The sequence below is a fragment of the Salmo salar genome, chromosome ssa29, assembly GCF_905237065.1.
Source record: "Salmo salar chromosome ssa29, Ssal_v3.1, whole genome shotgun sequence".
Lineage (NCBI taxonomy): Eukaryota > Metazoa > Chordata > Actinopteri > Salmoniformes > Salmonidae > Salmo > Salmo salar.
Window position 1 is genome coordinate 41,079,607 of NC_059470.1, and position 22,936 is coordinate 41,102,542.

Here is a 22,936-nt window from a genome sequence, read left to right on the forward strand (position 1 = left end):
TAAAATCTGTATTGTTGTATCACTAAACCCACACCGTTTAAAATCTGTATTGTTGTATCACTAAACCCACACCGTTTAAAATCTGTATTGTTGTATCACTAAACCCACACCGTTTAAAATCTGTATTGTTGTATCACTAAACCCACACAGTTTAAAATCTGTATTGTTGTATCACTAAACCCACACCGTTTAAAATCTGTATTGTTGTATCACTAAACCCACACCGTTTAAAATCTGTATTGTTGTATCACTAAAACCACACCGTTTAAAATCTGTATTGTTGTATCACTAAAACCACACCGTTTAAAATCTGTATTGTTGTATCACTAAAACCACACCGTTTAAAATCTGTATTGTTGTATCACTAAACCCACACCGTTTAAAATCTGTATTGTTGTATCACTAAACCCACACCGTTTAAAATCTGTATTGTTGTATCACTTGTTATCTTTGTAGCAAATCAACAACAAAAAAAAACGGTCGTCTCAAATCTCTAGAAAACCACGAGATGAAATATGACAAGTTATTTCGGTGGCGAGATAAAAAATCTCTTCATAGAAAGACCGACGTGAACAGTGGTCACATCGTTCTTATTACTTAAGAGGAACTTCATTAAAATCCCCCAAAACCACGTTAGACAGACAGATGAAACCCAAACATCGACACTGTGGACAACAACTTCCCTACACAGAAACAGGAAGTTAAACCACCGAAGTTTCAGGTCTTCTGCATGATAAGTCAAAGACGAACAAGTTGTGAGAACATTCCGCTGCACACTGAGGCGCTGTCTGAAATGGCACCTTAAAAACAGTATATAGTGCCCTACGTTGGACCAGAGCTTTATGGGTAGTGCCCTACTTTGGACCAGAGCTTTATGGGTAGTGCCCTACTTTGGACCAGAGCTTTATGGGTAGTGCCCTACTTTGGACCAGAGCTTTATGGGTAGTGCCCTACTTTGGACCAGAGCTTTATGGGTAGTGCCCTACTTTGGACCAGAGCTTTATGGGTAGTGCCCTACTTTGGACCAGAGCTTTATGGATAGTGCCCTACTTTGGACCAGAGCTTTATGGGTAGTGCCCTACTTTGGACCAGAGCTTTATGGATAGTGCCCTACTTTGGACCAGAGCTTTATGGGTAGTGCCCTACTTTGGACCAGAGCTTTATGGGTAGTGCCCTACTTTGGACCAGAGCTTTATGGGTAGTGCCCTACTTTGGACCAGAGCTTTATGGATAGTGCCCTACGTTGGACCAGAGCTTTATGGGTAGTGCCCTACTTTGGACCAGAGCTTTATGGGTAGTGCCCTACTTTGGACCAGAGCTTTATGGATAGTGCCCTACTTTGGACCAGAGCTTTATGGGTAGTGCCCTACTTTGGACCAGAGCTTTATGGATAGTGCCCTACGTTGGACCAGAGCTTTATGGGTAGTGCCCTACTTTGGACCAGAGCTTTATGGGTAGTGCCCTACTTTGGACCAGAGCTTTATGGATAGTGCCCTACTTTGGACCAGAGCTTTATGGGTAGTGCACTACTCTTGACCAGAGCTTTATGGGTAGTGCACTACTCTTGACCAGAGCCCACAGGGTGCTGTTTCAGACGCATCTCCTTGACGAGGCCTCTCCTTGACGAGGCCGCGCGCCTCTCTGTTATTAACAGGAGTTGGAACCGGTTCAGGAAACAGAAATGAAAAATAACAAACTTTTTTTAAAGAAACTGAAACGGAAATGATCCAGAACAGAAACTGTTTAAAGCCTTGGAACCGGTTAATAAAATGATTTACGTTAGACATCTTTCTTCTAATCCCACGACAACAACAAAAACGCAACAAAGCCCTCACTCAAACGCAATGTCTACCTGCAAGCTGAAAAATGTTTACCTGAGTGGGTTTAGGCTACCTGCCTCTCCGGGCCTACAGGCTACTGTACTGACGCTACACGTTTGATTCAAAATATATATATATTTTTTTTAAATTAGCTATCTCGAGAAGAACGGGTTAACTTGTTCAATGCTTGTTAAAGGATACTATAGGCCTAGTTATAACATCTCGTGTTGTATTTCTTAACTACAAAAAGGGCATGATGTGTTTTTAATTCTGGTGCCGCTTCGCAAACACGAGCTCGTTAGCTAGCTAGCTAGCTCAAAGTTCTTCCGTAGAAGCCGCTCCAACTAGATATAATTCTGTGTACTTTAAATTTACGTCATTTAGCAGACGCTCTTATCCAGAGCGACTTACAAATTGGTGCAACTTCATTTCATAACAAGATGCCCCAGTGCTTCAAGCCTCCTCCTCAACCCTCTCTCCCCGCCGGCAAAAAGTCAGACAAATGTTGCGACATAGGCTACACTGTCCATCACGCATTTAAACAACTAGCTTGCTCTATCTATCCCCACTGATTGGTGAAATAATTCAATGACCTAAAATGTGAAAAACTTGATTTCAAAAGGTTAAAAAAAGGAACAATATAAACCAGTACTTTGTTGAGGGTTCGAACCAGTTCAGAACTTTATTTTGCTGGTCGGAACAAGTAGCATGAAACCAAAACAAAAATGTGGGTTCTGTTCAGAACAACAACAAAAAATTGGGAAAATAATTTTTGCTCCAACCCCTGGTTATTAATGAGCGTTCAGACATGTGTCCACATGCATGAGCAGCCATAGTAAAACCAGTCAGCCAAAGAGAGATATCATGAACCAGAAATGAGGAAGTGAAATGAAGCTCAGTTTATGCAATATTGAGACTGGCAAGAGCATTAGAGAAGTGAGGTAAGATGGTGGTGAGTCTTTTTTTTCCTCCATTGCTCAATTTACTCCTAAAATGTGAACTGCCTAATACAGCAGAGTTGTCATTTGACTAGAGGGGGTTTTCAGCCACTTATTACCCGACAGAACATTCTCTCGAATGGCAGTTGTGGAAACTGGAGCCTACTAGCTAACCAGAGCTTTAAAAACAGACTGGTGCAAGGAGTTTACAGGATGGGGAGCTAAAGCAGAAACAATTAGACTAATTAACTAATAGATTGAAACAAAAATACATTTAAAAAAAACTAAATTCGGTGTTTTGGAGAACAATGACAAAGTCCAGACATTAAAACTGAATTCAATAATATTCAAACATTTTGAATTTAGTAGGAAATCAACTAAATGTATTGAACTTATTAGAAAATGAATTAATTTGCCGAAGTTAAATCATAAGATATGAACAACGTGAATCAGTAATTGGCATTTTCCCGCCCTCGTGTACATGGTTTAGCCGTTGGCGATGATGCCAATGATAACCTTCTTCTTATAGAGATACAAATTAGCTATTTGTCTACCTGGCAGAAGGAGATCAGGATTATTTGCGTCAATCCAGTGGCCATTTTGTTTTGCGAAATCTGCCATCACATGAACGCTCCAGAAGCATCCCTAACCGAACAGAGGTCTAATAATAAGATTTTATAGGTCCCTAATTATTTTCAATCTACACACAATACCCCATAATTACAAAGAGAAAAAAAGGGCTTTAATACATTTGAAAAACTTTCTAATCTAAAAACTAAAAAGTTGATTTACATTAGCATGCAGACCCTTTTGCTATGAGACTAGAAATTGAGCTCAGGTGCATCCTGTTTCCATTGATCCTCCTTGAGATGTTTCAACAACTTGATTGGAGTCCACCTGTCGTAAATTCAATTGATTGGACATGATTTGGAAAGGCACACACCTGTCTATATAAGGTCCTACAGTTGACAGTGCATGTCAGAGCAAAAACCAAGCCATGTCAAAGGAATTCTCCATAGCGCTCCGAGACAGGATTGTGTCGAGGCACAAACATGTCTGTAGCATTGAAGGTCCCTAAGAACAGTGGCCTCCATCATCCTTAAAAATGGATGAAATTTGGAACCACCAAGACACTCCCTAGAGTTGGGCCACCTGGCCAAACTGAGCAATCGGGGGAGAAGGGCCTTGGTCAGGGAGGTGACCAAGAACCTGATGGTCACTGACAGAGTTCCAGAGTTCCTCAGTGGAGATGGGAGAACCTTCCAGAAGGACAACCATCTCTGCAGCACTCCACCAATCAGGCTTTTATGGTAGAGTGGCCAGATGGAAGTCACTCCTCAGTAAAAGGTTACATGACAGCCAGCTTGGAGTTTGCCAAAAGGCACCTAAAGAACTCAGACCATGAGAAACAAGATTCTCTGGTCTGATGAAAACCAAAAAAGATTGAACTCCTTGGACTGAAAGCAAACCGTCACGTCTGGAGGAAACCTGGCACTATCCCTATGCTGAAGCATGGTGGTGGCAGCATCATGTTGTGGGGATGTTTTTCAGCGGAAGGGGCTGGGAGACTGAGGAAAACGACCCTAAGCACACAGCCAAGACAATGCAGGAGTGGCTTCAGGACAAGTCTCTGAATGTCCTTGAGTGGCCCAGCCAGAGCCTGGACATGAACCCGATCGAACATCTCTGGAGAGACCTGAAAAATAGCTGTGCAGCGACGCTTCTCATCCAACCTGACAGAGCTTGAGAGGATCTGCAGAGAAGAAATGGCAGAAACTCTCCAAATACAGGTGTGCCAAGCTTGTAGCGTCATACCCAAGAAGACTCGAGGCTGTAATCACTGCCGAACGTCCTTCAACAAAGTACTGAGTAAAAGGACTGAATACTTATGCAAATATGATATTTCAATTTTTGATACATTTACGAACATTTCTAAAAACATGTTTTGGGGCAGTGTGTGTAGATTTGATGAGGGGGGGGGGAAAAACAATTTAATCAATTTTAGAATAAGGCTGTAACGTAACAAAATGTGGGGGGAAAATGTAAGGGTCTTAATACTTTCCGGTATTCTCTTACAAACTAATTATTATTAAGGGGTGCTTATATTAGGTATTTTATCACATCTGTTTCTTGTATATCCCATCTCCCCGAGACATACGCAAGCAATGGGGTCAAGGCCAGGGTCATCATTGTCCAGCGCCCCAGGACCATAAAGATGGAGGAATTCAGATGTCATCATTCGAACATGATCCACAGAGTTCTTAAACTATGGCGCACCTATAAAAAATTTTATTTATTTTTTTAAATGCACAAATCTACTTTTTCGCTTTTATAAATTGCCGTCGTCTTGGAGCTAAAATTGAGATGTATACTGCGCTAATGCCAACAACAACAAAAAGTAGCGATACGCCGAACTTAGCCAATGAGGCGATTGTGCATGGGAGCCGCCATCTTTATACACCTTCGCTGCTGGGGTTAAGTTCCTTGTTCAAGGGCACAGTGACATATTTTTCACCTTGTCGGCTCCAGGACTCTACCTGCCACCTATTAGGCTAGTCACCACTTTTGTAGGGTCTGTTTCTTTATACCGTTTCAGTTTAAAACTAGTCTGTACAATGTGGCTAACGCTAGCTAGCCTAGCCCGCTAGGCAGAGCTGTGCAGCACAGCGTGAGGCAGGATATGCAGGGCTTGTGAATGAGACACACATTAAGTAAATAAAGCCACATCACTGCATTGTCAAGACCTCCACCACCACCAAATGGCTCTGGAAAGAGAGCTGGGATGTGGAGCAGGGGGGGGGGCCCTTGCTAACTGTTGCTGCACACTGTAGACCTCAGGGAGCAGGCAAGGGCCTTGGGCAAGGGGCTGAGGCCTGGGAGAGAGCGACACATAGCGGGAGGGGAGGGGGGGGGGAAAGGACTTCTCCACGGGGCTAGAGGCTCCCAATGGCCAGTTATTTGCCAGTCCCGGAAATCTCTCACTCAATGGACTGGGTGACTTTTAGCCTTAAAGGAAACGGCCCTTTTATAAATAGCCTAGCTGACCTCAACCCCCTTCCCCTAGCGAGCTTATAGCTTCCCACCCCTCCCTCAGCACACTGGGATACAGTCCTCCCTCTTCCCATCCATGGAACCTTCATTTGAGACTGAAGAGGGGAAAGTACAATATTCACCAGCTGCAACAGGCCCCCTGCCACACACACACAGTAACCCAGTCACATATGTTTTCCAGTGAGGACAGAAAGGGAAATATGCCAGTAGAGCAGACTGGAGACATTGGGTTGCCAGTAGAGCAGACTACAGACATCGGGTTGCCAGTAGAGCAGACTACAGACATTGGGTTGCCAGTAGAGCAGACTACAGACATTGGGTTGCCAGTAGAGCAGACTACAGACATTGGGTTGCCAGTAGAGCAGACTACAGACATTGGGTTGCCAGTAGAGCAGACTACAGACATTGGGTTGCCAGTAGAGCAGACTACAGACATTGGGTTGCCAGTAGAGCAGACTACAGACATTGGGTTGCCAGTAGAGCAGACTACAGACATTGGGTTGCCAGTAGAGCAGACTACAGACATTGGGTTGCCAGTAGAGCAGACTACAGACATTGGGTTGCCAGTAGAGCAGACTACAGACATTGGGTTGCCAGTAGAGCAGACTGGAGACATTGGGTTGCCAGTAGAGCAGACTACAGACATTGGGTTGCCAGTAGAGCAGACTACAGACATTGGGTTGCCAGTAGAGCAGACTGGAGACATTGGGTTGCCAGTAGAGCAGACTGGAGACATTGGGTTGCCAGTAGAGCAGACTGGAGACATTGGGTTGCCAGTAGAGCAGACTGGAGACATTGGGTTGCCAGTAGAGCAGACTGGAGACATTGGGTTGCCAGTAGAGCAGACTGGAGACATTGGGTTGCCAGTAGAGCAGACTGGAGACATTGGGTTGCCAGTAGAGCAGACTGGAGACATTGGGTTGCCAGTAGAGCAGACTGGAGACATTGGGTTGCCAGTAGAGCAGACTGGAGACATTGGGTTGCCAGTAGAGCAGACTGGAGACATTGGGTTGCCAGTAGAGCAGACTACAGACATTGGGTTGCCAGTAGAGCAGACTACAGACATTGGGTTGCCAGTAGAGCAGACTGGAGACATTGGGTTGCCAGTAGAGCAGACTGCAGACATTGGGTTGCCAGTAGAGCAGACTGCAGACATTGGGTTGCCAGTAGAGCAGACTGGAGACATTGGGTTGCCAGTAGAGCAGACTGGAGACATTGGGTTGCCAGTAGAGCAGACTGGAGACATTGGGTTGCCAGTAGAGCAGACTACAGACATTGGGTTGCCAGTAGAGCAGACTACAGACATTGGGTTGCCAGTAGAGCAGACTACAGACATTGGGTTGCCAGTAGAGCAGACTACAGACATTGGGTTGCCAGTAGAGCAGACTACAGACATTGGGTTGCCAGTAGAGCAGACTACAGACATTGGGTTGCCAGTAGAGCAGACTACAGACATTGGGTTGCCAGTAGAGCAGACTACAGACATTGGGTTGCCAGTAGAGCAGACTACAGACATTGGGTTGCCAGTAGAGCAGACTACAGACATTGGGTTGCCAGTAGAGCAGACTACAGACATTGGGTTGCCAGTAGAGCAGACTGGAGACATTGGGTTGCCAGTAGAGCAGACTACAGACATTGGGTTGCCAGTAGAGCAGACTGGAGACATTGGGTTGCCAGTAGAGCAGACTACAGACATTGGGTTGCCAGTAGAGCAGACTACAGACATTGGGTTGCCAGTAGAGCAGACTACAGACATTGGGTTGCCAGTAGAGCAGACTACAGACATTGGGTTGCCAGTAGAGCAGACTACAGACATTGGGTTGCCAGTAGAGCAGACTGGAGACATTGGGTTGCCAGTAGAGCAGACTGGAGACATTGGGTTGCCAGTAGAGCAGACTACAGACATTGGGTTGCCAGTAGAGCAGACTACAGACATTGGGTTGCCAGTAGAGCAGACTACAGACATTGGGTTGCCAGTAGAGCAGACTGGAGACATTGGGTTGCCAGTAGAGCAGACTACAGACATTGGGTTGCCAGTAGAGCAGACTAGAGACATTGGGTTGCCAGTAGAGCAGACTGGAGACATTGGGTTGCCAGTAGAGCAGACTGGAGACATTGGGTTGCCAGTAGAGCAGACTACAGACATTGGGTTGCCAGTAGAGCAGACTACAGACATTGGGTTGCCATCCCACTATGAAAACATAGGATTTTTTTATTTACAATCTACCTGCAGTGAAGCCGTTCAACATTTCCATTCCATCCAGACATCTAGCAGACACTCATCCAGGGGAAACTGTCTGGAACAAGATAAGTGACCCTGCAGGCAGCTAATCTTCGCAACACTAAAACCTCACAGGCCTATATTTTGACTGATGACTTGTTCAAGAAAAAAGGTTTCAAAAAAGGAGAATTGTCAATAAGAAAGATTAAATTGATTATTGATAAGGCCTAAAAAGAGAATGAATAATTATAAACGAATTCTAAGCAAAACGAAACAACAACTTGTTTTAAATAGGCTGTCACACTTACAGGCACCATCATTTCTTCCTGTGGGCATATACATTTGAAGTCGTAAGTTTACATACACCTTAGTCAGATACATTTAAACTCAGTTTTTCACAATTCCTGATATTTAATCCTGGTAAAAATTCCCTGTCTTAGGTCAGTTAAGATCACCACTTTATTTTATGAATGTGAAATGTCAGAATAATAGAAAAGAGAATGATTTATTTAATATTTTATTTTATTTTATTTCTTTCATCACATTCCCAGTGGGTCAGAAGTTTACATACACTCAATTAGAATGTGGAGGAATTGCCTTTAAATTGTTTAACTTGGGTCAAACGTTTTGGGTAGCCTTCCACAAGCTTCCCACAATAAGTTGGGTGAATTTTGGCCCATTCCTCCTGACAGACCTGGTGTAACTGAGTCAGGTTTGTAGGCCTCCTTGCTCACACACACTTTTTCAGTTCTGCCCACAAATTTTCTATGGAATTGAGGTCAGGGCTTTGTGATGGCCACTCCAATACCTTGACTTTGTTGTCCTGAAGCCATCTTGCCACAACTTTGGAAGTATGCTTGGGGTCATTGTCCATTTGGAAGACCCATTTGCGACCAAGCTTTAACTTCCTGACTGATGTCTTGAGAAGTTGCTTCAATATATCCACATAATTTTCCGTCCTCATGATTCCATCTATTTTATGAAGTGCACCAGTCCCTCCTCCAGCAAAGCACCCCACAACATGATGCTGCCACCCCCGTGCTTCACGGTTGGGATGGTGTTCTTCGGCTTGCAAGCATCCCCCTTTTTCCTCAAAACATAATGATGGTCATTATGCCAAACAGTTCTATGGCCAAAAATACGATCTTTGTCCCCATGTGCAGTTGCAAACCGTAGTCTTGCTTTTTTCTGGCAGTTTTGGAGCAGTGGCTTCTTCCTTGCTGAGTGGCCTTTCAGGGTATGTCGATATAGGACTCGTTTTACTGTGGATATAGATACTTTTGTACCTGTTTCCTCCAGCATCTTCACAAGGTCCTTTGCTGTTGTTCAGGGATTGATTTACACTTTCACACCAAAGTACGTTCATCTCTAGGAGACAGAACGCGTCTCCTTCCTGAGCGGTATAACGGCTGCGTGGTCCCATGGTGTTTACACTTGCGTACTATTGTTTGTACAGATGAGCGTGGTACCTTCATGCATTTGGAAATTGCTCCAGACTTGAACCAGACTTGTGGAGGTCTTGGCAGATTTCTTTTGATTTTCCCATGATGTCAAGCAAAGAGGCACTGGGTTTGAAGGTAGGCCTTGAAATACATCCACAGGTACACCTCCAATTGACTCAAATGTCAATTAGCCTATCAGAAGCTTCTAAAGCCATTACATCATTTTCTGGAATTTTCCAAACTGTTTAAAGTTTGGTATACCTCCACTGGTATGCCATCCAGCCCTGGAGTGTGGTATACCTCCACTGGTATACCATCCAGCCCTGGAGTATGGTTATACCTCCACTGGTATACCATCCATCCCTGGAGTTTGGTATACCTCCACTGGTATACCATCCATCCCTGGAGTTTGGTATACCTCCACTGGTATACCATCCATCCCTGGAGTTTGGTATACCTCCACTGGTATGCCATCCATCCCTGGAGTTTGGTATACCTCCACTGGTATGCCATCCAGCCATGGAGTGTGGTATACCTCCACTGGTATGCCATCCAGCCCTGGAGTGTGGTATACCTCCACTGGTATGCCATCCATCCCTGGAGTTTGGTATACCTCCACTGGTATGCCATCCATCCCTGGAGTTTGGTACCTCCACTGGTATGTCATCCAGCCCTGGAGTTTGGTTACACCTCCACTGGTATGTCATCCAGCCCTGGAGTTTGGTTACACCTCCACTGGTATGCCATCCAGCCCTGGAGTTTGGTTATACCTCCACTGGTATGCCATCCAGCCCTGGAGTTTTCCCAGCCTTAAAGGCTTTAATTGCATCAAGAAGTTCCTCTGTAATTTGGCCTTCACATGAGTCTTTCTGTACAGCTGTTAACTTTAAATTATTAATAGAAAAAAATAATACATACAATTATCTTCAGTTAGAGATGGAGGAGACTTAAAAACATAAACATATGATCAAAGCACTTTACTTCGTCTTTCAAAATATAACTTGGTGAATCATGGGTGATTCCGTCATTTGTATTTCTGATGAAGATGAAAAATAATTCCATCCAGTTTGCTTTATTTTTTTTAATAATATATTACACTGGATATTTAATGAATAAGTTCCTCCATTTCTTTTTGTTTTTTCTCTAACTTATTCTGATCCTCTATGGTGCCGTTCTTATTGTTATCTATCTGTTCTGTTAGACATTGTATTTCCTTTGTTAAAAATCGACTCTTTCGACCTAAATTGCTTTTGTTTTAGAGCCGAGTACTGAATTGCATGGCCTCTAAAGACACGTTTAAAAGTATCCCATACAATAAAGGATCTGCTGTTCTTATGTTGTCTGAAACATTACGCTATAAATTCCTGTCCTAGTTAAAAACAATAGACTTTGATCACATGTCTAATATCCTCGCCCATGTGGAAATTCTGTAAGAGTTGATGGTCTGACCACATTCTGTCCCCTATCAACACTTTTTTAACTTTTGGTGCCAACGAGAATGACATAAGAAAGTAGTCAAGACGACTAGCTTGATTAAACCTCCTCCATGTATATCTCACTAGGTCAGGATATTAAACCTCCTCCATGTATATCTCACTAGGTCAGGATATTAAACCTCCTCCATGTATATCTCACTAGGTCAGGATATTAAACCTCCTCCATGTATATCTCACTAGGTCAGGATATTAAACCTCCTCCATGTATATCTCACTAGGTCAGGATATTAAACCTCCTCCATGTATATCTCACTAGGTCAGGATATTAAACCTCCTCCATGTATATCTCACTAGGTCAGGATATTAAACCTCCTCCATGTATATCTCACTAGGTCAGGATATTAATACCTCCTCCATGTATATCCCACTAGGTCAGGATATTAAACCTCCACCATGTATATCTCACTAGTTCAGGGTATTAAACCTCCTCCATGTATATCTCACTAGGTCAGGATATTAAACCTCCTCCATGTATATCTCACTAGGTCAGGATATTAAACCTCCTCCATGTATATCCCACTAGGTCAGGATATTAAACCTCCACCATGTATATCTCACTAGTTCAGGGTATTAAACCTCCTCCATTTATATCTCACTAGGTCAGGATATTAAACCTCCTCCATGTATATCTCACTAGGTCAGGATATTAAACCTCCATGTATATCTCACTAGGTCGGGGTATTAAACCTCCTCCATGTATATCTCACTAGGTCAGGATATTAAACCTCCATGTATATCTCACTAGGTCAGGATATTAAACCTCCTCCATGTATATCTCACTAGGTCAGGATATTAAACCTCCGCCATGCATATCTCACTAGGTCAGGATATTAAACCTCCGCCATGCATATCTCACTAGGTCAGGATATTAAACCTCCTCCATGTATATCTCACTAGGTCAGGATATTAAACCTCCGCCATGTATATCTCACTAGGTCAGGATATTAAACCTCCTCCATGTATATCTCACTAGGTCAGGATATTAAACCTCCTCCATGTATATCTCACTAGGTCAGGATATTAAACCTCCTCCATGTATATCTCACTAGGTCAGGATATTAAACCTCCTCCATGTATATCTCACTAGGTCAGGATATTAAACCTCCTCCATGTATATCTCACTAGGTCAGGATATTAAACCTCCTCCATGTATATCTCACTAGGTCAGGATATTAAACCTCCGCCATGTATCTCTCACTAGGTCAGGGTAATTAAGCCTCCATCTATCCACTAATTCCAATATATCCATGATATTCATGATTTCCATTAAGAGCATGAGGGTGATAGTTTGTAGTGTGATTTCCTTTCCGGTCCATTGAGGTATTTAAGACCGTATTGAAATCTCCCACCATAATAATAGTCTTGTATTGCTTGTGGGGTTGATCAATTATTATATTTTCAAAGAAGCGTGGATCATTATTTGGACCGTATAGGTTAATAAGCCATATCTGTTTATGGTTCAATAACATATTTAAAATCATCCACCTACCTTGAGGATCTGTTTGTACAATTTGCACATTCGGATCAAAATTACTGTTAATTAATATCATCACACGTTTTGAGTTTATTTGCCCCATGAGAGAAACATATTTCACCTCCACCAGTCTGTTTTCTACACAACTTCATCTAAAATTGTTGAATGAGTTTCCTGTAAACAATAGATATTATATTCCTTCTCTTTGAGCCAGGTAAATAGATGCTGTTTTGGCCCTGACAGGGTATTACAATAAGCAGCCTCAATATTTCTATCCATAGGTGATAATATCTCTCTAGGAGCTGATCTGTCGTCAGTATTGTGGAATCATTTAAAAATGTTAAGGTCAGATTAGAAAGGGAGAACGCTGATCCGAGAACAGTGCTTTCATTCAGTATCGACACACACGCCTGAACGACGCACTTAACGAACTTCCTCTCTGCGTGGCGTTTTGTGAAATGTTACATCGTCGGCCATTAGAGGAAAGATGAACCGTTAAAACACTTCCAAGCCTAAATTCTATCTCTAAACAGGAAACTGGGCCAAAGTGTATTCAGGATACTTTGAACATTAAATGAACACTTAAAATTTCAACGACTTTGTTGAGATTTTTGGCAGATTATATTTTAAGTACACTAATACCTTTTTTTAAAATATTTTTTAGGTGGTTTGACACCTTATTCAGACAGTAATGATATTATATGGGGAGATAGCAAATGGGGGAACAGTAGGAAGGCTGGAAGCAGGGATTGATCCCTGGTTCTCAGGTGGAAAGTTCTCTGCAACACGTGCCGGGAAATGTTACCACTACACCAAGGCTCTGCACAGAAAAAGTTTATATTAACGGTTGATGGCAGTGTATAACCAAATCATAGATTGCAGTCCCCTTTGTCCATAGAGTGCTTTCAAGGTAAGGCTACAAACATTTAGCATTTTGGGTGAACTCTCTTTAAAATAGGGCTGGAAGAAAATCCTGCTTGCTCCCCAGGAGGTGCTGGGTGTTGGAAAATGTTCTTGTTATGACAATTCATTTCTCAAAAATCACCCAACTTCAAAAAAAATATATATATCATTACTCAGGTAGTTTATGCCTATTAGTTTAAGATCTCTGCCACAAACTTACTTTACAGATAAAACATTTGATGCATTTATGAGTTGTGAGTCCCCCTACCATCTCCACAACACTAAAATGCCACTTCTGGATCCCCAATGTTTGACCAAATTATTTCCATAGTTAAAAATCAGGCCACCTTACCAAAACTTCCCTGCTAAAACATACTACAGGTTCCGCCTGCTACCTTTTCGTTGTCAAAGCCTAAATGACAAATCACCGAACAAGGGGACTAATACATGCGTGAATTAAATTAACGTTATGCTGTCAAAAGGTTGCATTCTGCAATAGGAACGAGTGTTACAGCAACCTAATTTTGTTGACAATATTGTACATAAAACCGTGCTACTCTTTCTACAGTTGTATAAACTCAGCGGGAGAACGTTCCCTCTCCATTCATCTCCACTCTAACGTTGAGGGGCGTTTCTTTTAAAACGCGCATCAAATCCCCTTTAGCCCTTTACATAACTAGACCAATCATATGCTTCAATGTGCCGCGGTTCACAGCGCTGTGGAACGACTGGACAATGGACGGATTCGATTATGCTGAACCGTGGGGAAACAAGCACCGAAGCGTCACTTGAAAAGGGCAAAAGCGGAGGAGCCCTTTGGTCATGTTGTCAACAAAGTAGCATGGTGCATCGTCCAGACACATACATAATCTGTTTTCTATCAAATAAAATGGTTTGAATTTTCTGATTAAAAGCGTTTTTTTTTTTTTTTAAAGCAATCCTTTTTGCATGGGAAAACACCGAATGCTACTAATTACTACACGTGATTAATTACAAAACTTTTATTTCGAGCAGACTTCGCCGTGGGCTTTGAACGGGGAACTTAGCTCACGACCGGGAGGCAGCCCACTTCCAAATCGAATGCAATCAACTTTCAGCCGAAGTAGAACACGCCTATACAGGGGCCCGGGCGGGATTAATCAAACCCCCTCAGATGATAGCGGTTTCGGCTAGTGACGTTTAATTGCATCCACAGATGCTCTGATTTGTCTTGCTGTTGCAAGGACAATAGTTACTTGGCATTGGCACCATGCATATTCACTATGAGCATGTAATACATTCTGTTCTAGTCTAGGAGTTCCCTCTGACAAGACAAACATGGTACATAACTCATGTATGGCATTGTGATGGGCAATCATGTTGATTAAGAGACTGCATCTCATTGTGTCAGTTGTTTTTGATAAAGAGGAACTATTTTAAAATGATGACTTCTGCATTTAAAAAACAACGTCTTTGATCCAACCCGTTCTGTCAAAAAGATACAAGTTTGATAACATGATGGTTGACTAGAGTTTAAACAGTTAAAAACACAGGTAACGTACCAGACTGTAAAAAACTAACCCAGCTTGGTTGGGTTAACTAGCTAGGTCGTTTAGGAAAATATGGCAAGGTCCTAGATGACAATCAATGGTTTACCACAGTCGTGAGTGAAAGATCAGTCAGATAGCTCTTGATAAGGGCACTAAAGATCAGTCAGATAGCTCTTGATAAGGGCACTAAAGATCAGTCAGATAGCTCTTGATAAGGGCACTAAAGATCCGTCAGATAGCTCTTGATAAGGGCACTAAAGATCCGTCAGATAGCTCTTGATAAGGGCACTAAAGATCCGTCAGATAGCTCTTGATAAGGGCACTAAAGATCCGTCAGATAGCTCTTGATAAGGGCACTAAAGATCAGTCAGATAGCTCTTGATAAGGGCACTAAAGATCAGTCAGATAGCTCTTGATAAGGGCACTAAAGATCCGTCAGATAGCTCTTGATAAGGGCACTAAAGATCCGTCAGATAGCTCTTGATAAGGGCACTAAAGATCAGTCAGATAGCTCTTGATAAGGGCACTAAAGATCCGTCAGATAGCTCTTGATAAGGGCACTAAAGATCCGTCAGATAGCTCTTGATAAGGGCACTAAAGATCAGTCAGATAGCTCTTGATAAGGGCACTAAAGATCCGTCAGATAGCTCTTGATAAGGGCACTAAAGATCCGTCAGATAGCTCTTGATAAGGGCACTAAAGATCAGTCAGATAGCTCTTGATAGAGGTACCCGTGAACCGTTACTGAGTGGCAAATGACTATGGAAATCTTACAAAAAAAAGGTAGCCTAGCTAGTTAACCAGCCAATTTACTGTATAACTAGTTGGCTAACTAAGTTAACTAATAAGCATTCCAAGTTTAAAATGCCATGACAAAATGTAAGACAACAGCCCCAATTATGACCGGTTCTGACCAACAATAATAATAATAATAATTTCATCGTCTTCTAATTGAGGGTATCACATAAAACGGAATCCGTGAGACAGAACAATCAAAGCCAACCAAGTTAGTTGGCACTTTGGCTAGACCGCTAACTAAGGTGGCTAACACTAACATTCCGTAATCTAACGTTAGCCAGTTAGTTAGCTTGTGAAGTAAGCGTTAATGTGTAACTAATCAATATACAATTTCTCAACGTTTAGCTACAACGTTAAACATGAGTTATTTTATTGTCAGGCCGTGCCCCTATTCCAGATTTTAGGTCAGAGAAGTGTAGCCAACATAGCTAGCTTAGCTACCGTTAGCCGACAAAACAGGCTAGTTGGCGAAGCTAATTAAAACGCTGGCATAATGAGCATCTCAGATCCCCCGCTGGTCTTCTTACCTGTGAATTTAGCTGATAGGCCGTAACTGTCCGTTTTTGTTTGATGAAATCACCATATTATACTGAAAAAAAGGGGGGATTTGAAACGCCGGTTTAGATAGATGGTGACTAGATAGAACCAAAAACCTAGCTAGCTGGCTGTTATCATATGCCTTTTTTGGAAATAGCTAGCTTAGCCTTGTAGTTTCCAGGACGACATAGATGTTCACACTGTGTTCACGATACGCCACTCCTATTGGTTGTTTGAGGTGAAACTTCGTATTTTTATTGGATGATGTCAGTGTCAATCAAACCGGTCCACCACAACATTCCCACTGATATGAAATGTTTATTTTTCCATGAGATATATTTTTATTTTTATTTACATATGTGCTCTCATATAGAAAGTGGTGTGAAGTAAAATTAAGTAAATACATTTTAAGTATCTGTATTTTTTTTTTTTTTTTTTATTTGTTTATTTTCTTAAAGAAAATAATGTACTGTAACTTATAATGTTATAATAATGTACTGCATGCTTTTAGCGCGCTGGACTTCGGGCTAGAAGGTCGAGGGTTCGAGGCCTGCTCCCTGACTGTTTCATTACAGTACTTTTTACTACATACATTTTCCCTGACACCCAAAAGTACTCATTACATTTGTAATGCTTATCAGGACAGGAAAATGGTCTAATTTATGCACTTATTAAGAGAACATCCCTGGTAATCCCTACTGCTTCTGATCTGGCGGACTTGTCAAATGCTTAGTTTGTCTGAGTGTTGGAGTGTGCCCCTGACAATCCATAAATAAAATGCAATAAAATAAATCGTGCCATATGGTTTGCTTAATATCAGAATTGAAATTATTTATAATTTTATTTTGATACTTAAGTATATTTGAGTAATTACATTTACTTTTGATACTTACGTTTATTTAAAACCAAGTAATTCATATACTTTTACTCAAGTTATTTATTCTACACATTTGATTGATAAGTTTGTCTGCATACCTGTGGTATTTGGAAACGCATTGGTGCACTTCCCTTTACCTCCTGAGGCATTTAGAAACACATTTCCAAATCAATATTTACACGTTTATTTAAGATCTATTTATGTAGGTTGTGTGACAGTGTATGCCTATTGATGAGGCCGTGGTGGACACCGCAAAGTGTGACAAGTTAGGAACCAATGTTTAGGTCAGTGTTTCCTTTGGGACATTTATTAATGGGGAACCTGTAGAACGTATAAATACCCTCAACGTCTCTGCCTCTTCTTAGCCGGAGTTTCAACTCAAAGTAGACATTCTTCGGCCCTAAACTCTCGGCCCTAAACCCTATGCCCTTATGGGAATACCAGCGTCCATATTTGTCCTCGGTCCAAATGATTCGCCAAGTAAAGGATGTTTGTAACGTGAGCCTCCGTTTTTAACGGAGTTTGCGAGTGTAATTAGGTTCACTTCGGGGCCTGAAACGACACATAATTCAATTCACGATGATTGTCCGCCAAAACTTAAAAACTCAACGTAAATATGGAGCCAAAATAGAAGTGTAAGTAAAAACGAGTGTAAATAAGTTAGAAATTGTGCTACTAATGCACAAACACGGTTCATAAAAGTAATGATGTTTTTGTTAGGTTAACTTTTGGAAATTGTAGAAATAAGAAATTTTCCTTCTTCAGAAGTAGCTAGGCAGGCTAATGTTAGTTAGCTAATTCATTTGCTAGTTATACAGTAGGCGTATATTAATAACTTAGAATATGTGGACAACTACAAATATCTGGGTGTCTGGTTAGACTGTAAATTCTCCTTCCAGTCTCACATTAAGCATCTCCAATCCAAAATTAAATCTAGAATCCACTTCCTATTTCGTAACAAAGCATCCTTCACTCATGCTGCCAAACATACTTTCGTAAAACTGACCATCCTACCGATCCTCGACTTTGGCGATGTCATCTATAAAATAGCCTCCAATACCCTACTCAATAAACTGGATGCAGTCTATCACAGTGCCATCCGTTTTGTCACCAAAGCCTCATATACTACCCACCACTGTGACCTGTATGCTCTCGTTGGCTGGCCCTCGCTTCATACTCGTCGCCAAACCCACTGGCTCCAGGTCATCTACAAGACCCTGCTAGGTAAAGTCCCCCCTTATCTCAGCTCACTGGTCACCATAGCAGTTCCCACCTGTGGCACGCGCTCCAGCAGGTATATCTCTCTGGTCACCCCCAAAGCCAATTCCTCCTTTGGCCGTCTCTCGTTCCAGTTCTCTGCTGCCAATGACTGGAACGAACTGCAAAAATCACTAAAGCTGGAGACTCATATCTCCCTCACTTGCTTTAAGCACCAGCTGTCAGAGCAGCTCCCAGATCACTGCACCTGTACATAGCCCATCTATAATTTAGCCCAATCAACTACCTCTTCCCCTACTGTATTTATTTATTTACCTTGCTCCTTTGCACCACAGTATCTCTACTTGCACATTCATCTACCATTCCAGTGTTTAATTGCTATATTGTAATTACTTCGCCACCATGGCCTATTTATTGCCTTAACTTACCTCATTTGCATTCACTGAATATAGACTTTTTTGTTTTCTTTTTTTCCTATTGTATTATTGACTGTATGTTTGTTTTACTCCATGTGTAACTCTGTGTTGTTGTATGTTGTCGAACTGCTTTGCTTTATCTTGGCCAGGTCGCAATTGTAAATGAGAACTTTTTCTCAACTAGCCTACCTGGTTAAATAAAGGTGAAATTAAAAAATAATAATTTATATAGTTAATTTAAGTAGACATGCAATCATAATTGACTTAACGCATAGAAAGCACTGAAAACACAATCATTGCGGGATGAACGAGTGATGAATTTCCGTCCAAGGGAGGCCCATTTAAAATTCATTCCTTCCTCCCTCGCCCCCTCGCCCTGCAAGTGTACACTCGTCAGACATCATGATACGTCATCAGAAGCGTCCACTTAATTTGAGGGCTGAGGGTAGAGGGTGTGTCTTTTTAAGTGTTTGGAATGTAGACTTAGTCTTGTCTAGGTTAGAGGTCTGTGCTGTGTGCACTGGCGGACTTACCTTCAGGCAGATTAGAAAATGACCTTAGACCTCACATCAGGGGGCCTCATGACCTGCGTATAACAAATAATAATAATATATATATATATATAAAAATATAACAATTATTTCTCAGACCAGGAGGCATCTCTAAAATCTGTCTTAAGAAAACATCTGTATCCTATGACCGATTTGGCAAAATGAATATAACCCCATGGAATGTTGATTCTCACCAACACGATTGTCTTCTCTGTTTTTGCTATATGAGACTCATCTGAAGGTAACCCGGTACCGCGCTGAAAAATGGATGTAAGTGTAAAAAAGCTGTACTGGTAATTACATTGTAAAATATTTATTTATTATGTATCTCTCCAATATAGGACAGACACCTCAAAACATACGGTGCCTTCAGAAAGAAATCTGTTATTCAATGTGTTTCTATGGGCTAATAGCAGTAATCTGTTATTCAATGTGTTTCTATGGGCTAACAGCAGTAATCTGTTATTCAATGTGTTTCTATGGGCTAATAGCAGTAATCTGTTATTCAATGTGTTTCTATGGGCTAATAGCAGTAATCTGTTATTCAATGTGTTTCTATGGGCTAATAGCAGTAATCTGTTATTCAATGTGTTTCTATGGGCTAATAGCAGTAATCTGTTATTCAATGTGTTTCTATGGGCTAATAGCAGTAAGGACGCATTCATTCATCAAACTTTTTTCGATAAAAATAAATAAAAATACCTACAGAGGTCCTACAATTCCAAATGAAATAGTTAAATGATCCTTGTTGTTATCCTTAGTTTCCATCTTTAAACACGTGTTAACTTAGTAGTCTCCCGTTGCCATGCGTTTAAATTCCCGTTGCCGTCACGCCTCTCTTGGAGGTCTGGAGAATGTTTTTGCAAAAACGACGGGCTCCCAGTGACACGATGTGGATATTACATTTCAATAACTCTCCCCCCCCACACTCGTTGATGCTACTTAAATAAAGGTTACATTTTTTTATTTTTTTTTTAACTAGGCAACACATTTTTATTTACAATGACGGCCTACCAAAAGGCCTCCTGCGGGGCCTGGGATTAAAAATAAATAAAATATATAGATATATATATATATAAATATATAGGACAAAAAACACATCACGGCGCTACATAAAGAGAGACCTAAGACAACAACACAACATGGTAGGAGCACAACATGGTAGCAGCACAACATGGTAGAAACACAACATGGTAGAAGCACAACATGGTAGAATAACAACATGGTAGCAGCACAACATGGTAGAATAACAACATGGTAGGAGCACAACATGGTAGAATAACAACATGGTAGCAGCACAACATGGTAGAATAACAACATGGTAGCAGCACAACATAACAACACAACATGGTAGGAGCACAACATAACAACACAACATGGTAGCAGCACAACATGGTAGCAACACAACATGGTAGCAACACAACATGGTAGAAACACAACATGGTAGCAACACAACATGGTAGCAACACAACATGGTAGAAGCACAACATGGTAGAATAACAACATGGTAGCAGCACAACATGGTAGGAGCACAACATAACAACACAACATGGTAGCAGCACAACATGGTAGGAGCACAACATAACAACACAACATGGTAGCAGCACAACATAACAACACAACATGGTAGCAGCACAACATGGTAGCAACACAACATAACAACACAGCATGGTAGCAACACAACATAACAACACAACATGGTAGCAGCACAACATGGTAGCAACACAACATAACAACACAGCATGGTAGCAACACAACATGGTAGCAACACAACATAACAACACAGCATGGTAGCAGCACAACATAACAACACAGCATGGTAGCAACAAACATGGTACAAACATTATTGGCCACAGACAACAGCACAAAGGCCAAGAAGGTAGAGGCAACAATACATCACGCAAAGCAGCCACAACTGTCAGAGTGTCCATGATTGAGTCTTTGAATGAAGAGATGGAGATAAAACTGTCCAGTTTGAGTGTTTGTTGCAGCTCGTTCCAGTCGCTAGCTGCAGCGAACTGAAAAGAGGAGCGACCCAGGGATGTGTGTGTTTTGGGGACCTTTAACAGAATGTGACTGGCAGAACGGGTGTTGTATGTGGAGGATAATGGCTGCAGTAGATATCTCAGATAGGGGGGAGTGAACGGGTGTTGTATGTGGAGGATGAGGGCTGCAGTAGATATCTCAGATAGGGGGGAGTGAACGGGTGTTGTATGTGGAGGATGAGGGCTGCAGTAGATATCTCAGATAGGGGGGTGTGAACGGGTGCTGTATGTGGAGGATGAGGGCTGCAGTAGATATCTCAGATAGGGGGGAGTGAGGCCTAAGAGGGTTTTATAAATAAGCATCAACCAGTGGGTCTTGCGACGGATATACAGAGATGACCCGTTTACAGAGGGGTATAGAGTGCAGTGATGTGTCCTATAAGGAGCATTGGTGGCAAATCTGAAGGCCGAATGGTAAAGAACATCTAGCCGCTCAAGAGTACCCTTACCTGCCGATCTATAAATTACGTCTCCGTAATCTAGCATGGGTAGGATGGTCATCTGAATCAGGGTTAGTTTGGCATCTGGGGTGAAAAAGGAGCGATTTACGATAGAGGAAACCAAGTCTAGATTTAACTTTAGCCTGCAGATTAGATATGTGCTGAGAGATGGACATTGTACCATCTAGCCATACTCCCAAGTACTTGTATGAGGTGACTACGTCAAGCTCTAAACCTACGTGTTATGTTCCTCACTGATTTTAGACCAGGAAGGACATATCTTGGGGAGAGAATTGTTCCAATGTTTGCATCATTGCAGAAAATGGAGGAGAAAAAAATATAATAAACTGAAGGAAAAATATAATTGTGTTGTCAGTGTGCTCAATAGACAAAATCAATGTCAACATTTTGATGGGGTGATTTCCCGGCCATCCTCACCATAGACTGTAAAAAAGTAATTATTATGCTCTGTTGGACCTGCGCCTGTAACGGGCGTCGTAATGATTGGACCAAAACGCAGCGGGAACGTGTGTACTCATCTTCTTTAATAGTTAAAAGAAGGTAAAACAAACAAAACACGTATACAAAACCAATAAACGACACTAACAGTCCTGTCATGTGAACAGACACTAAACAGGAGACAACTACCCACAATTCCCATTACAAACACAACCCTATACAAGGACCTTCAATCAGAGGCAACGAGGAACAGCTGCCTCCAATTGAAGGCCAATCCCAATAAACTAAACATAGAACTAAACAACCTAGATCTAACATAGAAATACACTAACCTAGAACCTAAACCAAAAACCCCGGAACACTCAAAACAAACACCCCCACTGTCACGTCCTGACCAAACTACAATAACAAATAACCCTTTATACTGGTCAGGATGTGACAGGGCCACTAATCTAGAGAGCACTAAGCGTGGCATTTAATTGGTTTGACATGTAGCGAGGTGTCACTGATTTACAGAGTCACCTCCCCATTTAGCTGGGGTTTTTTTCGGCCATGAACTTCCCCAGGCTAACCCTTAGGAGGGATGCCTGGTTCTCCACAAGGCTAGCTCGGTAGAAACCAAGCCCAGTGCCCTTAGACTGTAGGGGGATACAATATCCATTTCTTTAGTAAAAAAAAAGAAGACAGGTGCTGCTGATTCTACTGTCACCATCATCATCAT

The 22,936-nt window shown here is 41.9% G+C and overlaps 1 protein-coding gene across 3 annotated transcripts in view; it reads right to left on the bottom strand.

Moving 5' to 3' along the window:
- The window catches only part of LOC106595272 (cytoplasmic protein NCK1), a 94,757-nt gene extending 78,336 nt beyond the window's left edge, over positions 1 to 16,421 (bottom strand). The window contains exon 1 of one of the 3 annotated variants that reach the window (XM_045710730.1): positions 16,200 to 16,421. The gene's annotated coding sequence lies outside the window, so the exon portion shown is untranslated. The remainder of the gene's footprint in view (positions 1 to 16,199) is intronic. The other 2 variants (XM_045710731.1, XM_045710729.1) reach the window with 2 other exon arrangements.
- Between the last annotated feature and the right edge of the window lie 6,515 nt (positions 16,422 to 22,936).